Here is a 4,978-nt window from a genome sequence, read left to right as displayed (position 1 = left end):
GTAGAAAAGTCCAGAGAGTGGATCTGTGGGGCAACTAAGACTGTCTATGCAGCACTCTCTCCTAAACCCAACAACGAGGCTGGCCAAAACCAGGAAAGAAATCGGATCCAAGAAACAGATTCTAACTCAGGAAAGAGGCAAAAACATTCCCAAAATCCCAACAAAAGTAGTAGAGCTAGAGAACAATCAGCGCATTCTGGAGTAGGTCAGAAGTCTCCAAGAAAATGAAAACGATACAACACCTAATGTGCTTGAAGTGTTTACAGGTGGCTTTGTTAAATAGCAGAGAGTTTGGATACGTCATATTGTATGGAACTAAACAAATGAAAAAAAAGACAATTGTTGACTATATAGAAAATAGACATTTATACAATATGAAGATATCATGTGTATTACATGATTAAATGCAAAAGGATAGAAATAAGGTACTAAAGAAATTACCAAAGAAAGTAGGTATAGTTCTGTGAATTTCAGACATAATAGATTTCTCACATAAGTTTATTTATTGGAGGGTAAAATAGTTGCTACACAATGAAAAAATTTCGTATTACTAGGAATCATGTAACTTAATATCTCAAGTATACAAATAAAATTATTTTTAAAATTAAAAAGAGAGGCCAGGCACGGTAGCTCACACCTGTAATCCCAGCACTTTGGGAGGCTGAGGAGGATGAATCACCTGAGGTCAGAAGTTTGAGACCAACCTGACCAAAATGGAGAAACCCCGTCTCTACTAAAAATACAAAATTAGCCGGGTGTGGTGGTGCATGCCTGTAATCCGAGCTACTCTGGAGGCTGAGGCAGGAGAATCGCTTGAACCCGGGAGGCAGAGGTTGCAATGAGCCGAGGTCATGCCATTGCACTCCAGGCTGTGCAACAAGAGTGAAACTCCATCTCAATAAATAAATAAATAAATAAATAAATAAATAAATAAATAGATAAATAAATAAATAAAATTACAAAGAGAAACTGACAAAGTCACTATCATAGTGGGAAACACTTAACGTCTGTTATTGATAAGTCAAATTAACATCCCCAATAGTAAAGATACAGAAAATTTGAACAATACAATTTGCAGACTTAAGAGAGATAAATACATAGATAAGTAGGTAGAAAACTAAGTACTCAATAATTTAAAAATATACATTTTCTATCTGCTTTATATACACTGTAATATTTATTAAAATATTACATACTAAGCTCTTAAAAAATCTCAACAAATTTGGTATCATTCAGATTGTGTTTTCTGATGGCAATGGAGCTAATTTACAAATCTAAAAACAAAAAGATGGCTAAGAAAAAGGCACAGGACTGTAGTCCCAGCTACTACTCGGGAGGTTGAGACAGAAGAATCACTTGAACCCAGGAGATGGGGGCTGCAGTGAGCTGAGATCACTCACTGCACTCCAGCCTGGGTTATAGAGCTAGACTCTGTCTCAAAGAAAAAAAAAGACTGTATTTATATGGAAACTTTAAAATGTGATTCTAAATAATGCACAATTAAAAGTCAAAATCATATTTTAAAGTATGAACTACTGGAATGGAATGATACATAAAAACTACATTTTAAAACTTAAAATTGGTTAAATCTAAAGTGTTTATTAGAGGAAAAGGTTTAGTCTTAAATGTTTAATTAGAAAGAAAGGAGAAAGAAAATTAATGAGCTAAGTATTCAGCTAAAGAAGCTGCAGAAAGAATCACAAAATAAACTAAAAGAGCAGATAGAAGAGGGCCAGATGTGGTGGCTCACATGTGTAATCCTAGCACAAGATTTGGGAGGCTGACACGGGCATGGTGGTGCATGCCTATAATCCCAGCTACTTGGGAGGCTGAAGCAGGAGAATCACTTGAGCAAGGAGGCAGAGGTTGGCATGAGCTGAGATCATGCCACTGCACTCCAGCCTGGGCAAGAGAGTGAGACTCCATCTCAAAAAAAAAAAAGTAGATAGAGTAGATAGAAGCTGTAAGTATGATATCAGATATTAATGAAATAGAAAATAAGGATAAATTTAAAATGATGAACAAAGCTTAAAGTTGCTTATCAGAAAAGAATTATGAGACAAAGCTCTAAGGACATTGCTCAAGACAAAAGGAAGAAAAGGCATACATGAACAATATAAAGAAAATGCTTTTAAAAGTCAACCTTAATCAACATATTTAAATACTTAGAAAATGGCATGTTTTTACAAAATATAACTTAGCAAATAAAATGCCAGAATAATCTTGCGACATTAAGAAACTGAATCAATTGGTTAAAATCTTCCCAGAAAGAAAACACCAAGTCCAAAATATTTCATTGGAAAATTTTACCAAACTTCCAAATCACAAAATATTCCAATGTTATTTAAAGTCTTCCAGAAAGCATAAATGATGGTGCACTCCTCACTCATTATATGATAAGCCTAAGATTACTATGACAAAATAAACAGAGAAGAACATTATGTACAAGAAAATTAGACCAATACCACTCATAAATATGTATGCAAAAATCCTAAACATAATTTGACAATACAAATTCACCAGCGTTAAAATAAATACGCAATGGCTACACTGAGTTTATCCCAGAAATGTAAGAATGATCTAAAGTTAAATAATCTGCAGATGTTGAAAACGGCAGGCCAGCTCTTTAGACAAAACTTCCTGCTGAAAAGAATTTAAAATGTTGCACCAAAATCTCTTTTAAAAAAAAATCACCAAACTTCTGAAATAGTGTAAGAAATTCTTAAGCAAACATCTAGGAAAAGCAGGACAGTAGGAAGAGATCCAGAACTGCAGATATGATAAATATTATATATAGAAGAAGCATGGCAGAGCAACGGGAAAAGGACTTAGTTCCTAGTGTTTGACCAATGTATTAATCTCATAGAAAAATAAATAAGAGCCTTATACCCCGACGCCAATGGAAAAATTAATTCCAGATGAATTAAAGACTTAAAAAATAAAACTTGATAACTTTGGAAGGGAATGTGGATCTTTATTATCTCCAGGTAAAAAAGGATTCAGTAAACAAGATACAAAAAGCAAAACTAAAAAGAAAATAAATTCTGCTATGTACATATTATGAATGTCTGTTTATGAAAGAATCTATTATTATTATGAAGGAACCTGTTATCAGTAAACCTAAAAAGGTCACAAATTGGGCCCAGCCTTGAGTGCGATGGCGCCATCTTGGCTCACTGCAAGCTCCACCTCCCGGGTTCATGCGATTCTGCTGCCTCAGCCTCCGGGTAGGTGGGACTACAGGAGCCCGCCACCACACCCGGTTAATTTTTTGTATTTTTAGTAGAGACGGGGTTCCCCGCGTTAGCCAAGATGGTCTCGATTTGCCGACCTCGTGATCCGCCAGCCTCAGCCTCCCAAAGTGCTGGGATTACAGGCGTGAGCCACCGCGCCTGGGCAAAGATATTTTCAATGCATGATCTCCAAAAGGGATGATTATCTAATATTTTGAAAGGACTTACATAAATTAATTTTTTAAAATAACATGAAAATTGGCGAGAATATAAATAGGCAACACATAAAAAAAACATGAAAACAAATTAGCAAATGACATGATGCTCAATTTTGTTAATAATGAACCAAAGGCAAATTAAAATCATGAGATACACTCTTAAACCCAAAAGACTGGTAAATTTTAAAAAATGAAAAACATTTTGTGAGCATGTAGAACAATGGGGATTCATACTCTGTTGCTGACAATGTAAATTGGTTCAACCATTTTAGAAAACGATTCAGCGTTTTCTCTTATATTTGGAGATATGCATAAGGTATGGTTCAGGAACTTTACTCTTGTCTTTGTGTCCCAGAGAAATGCTTGCAGGCATATCCAATATGACATGTACAAAGAGGTCCGTAACACCAGTATTTGTTGTAATAATAACCAGAAACAGCTGCTGTCTATAGGTATAGCCATGTAATAGAATACTATACATAGTGAAATATAATTACACTGGCACACATCTACACAGGCGAGTTGGGAAAATGAAAAGTTGAGACATCAATACAGTTGCTGAAGAGGACAGGTAGAACTGTTCCATTTCCATAAAAGTCAAAATTACATGAAGCATCACAATATCTTTGTTTGGGAAGGCATTCTTATGAGGCAAAACTATACCAAAAGCAAGTGATTCATAAATGTAAATTTCACAATAGTGGAAACTTAGCTGTGGAAGGGTGGGAGTACTAACAATGAGAGGCACAGGAAGGTGTTTGACACTATTAGTCATGCTCTATTGCTTAAGCTTTGTTGTTTACTTGATTAATTGGATTGTTAAAAAGTAAAAACCTCATCTCAATTAGGGAAATACATCTCACCACAACCTGCAGGGATTTGCTCGGCTTGGCCCTTTCTACCTCTGCAGTTTCACGTACCACCACTCTAACATGTATTTATCATTTTCCAAACATACTGGCCTTCTTTTAGTTCCTCAAAAACTCCAAATGTTTTCCCATCTCCATGCTTTTTCTGCTATTCCTTCTGCCCAGAAAATTTAGTGATGAAGACTCAGGAAAACCTGTCCATGGGAAGCATAAAAAGGCCACTCAGAACAATGTGAAACTCAAGCAGTGACGACGGTGCCCTCAGTGTTTAACTATCATGCTCCATCCAATTCAAGGAGTGTGAGAACGAGAAGTCATGAGTATCTGGTCCAGTGCAAATTGGAGCAAAGTAGCAGCACATGCCTCATGCCATATTTCCTAGAAGATTCCCGCAAGACTGAGAACAGCAGAACTTATACAGAAAAGCAAATTCCAATTTGTGAAATCCTACACTTCCTTCCCCTGGATATTTGTTTCCTGCTTGGCTCCAAAGCTCAGGGTGCAGGTTTGGCCCCAGAGTCAGGCGGCTGGCAGACATTCGGCGCTAGCACTAGTCTGTGCTGCACAGCAGCCCAGGTCAGGACTGGGCAGGCTCCTCCAAGAGAAGCACTGCAGGAATTAGGATGGAAAAGTTAAGCAAGCAAACAAAGAAAGAAAC

Source organism: Theropithecus gelada, chromosome 3 (genome assembly GCF_003255815.1).
Source record: "Theropithecus gelada isolate Dixy chromosome 3, Tgel_1.0, whole genome shotgun sequence".
Taxonomy (NCBI): Eukaryota; Metazoa; Chordata; class Mammalia; order Primates; family Cercopithecidae; genus Theropithecus; species Theropithecus gelada.
This window is presented reverse-complemented; position numbering follows the sequence as displayed.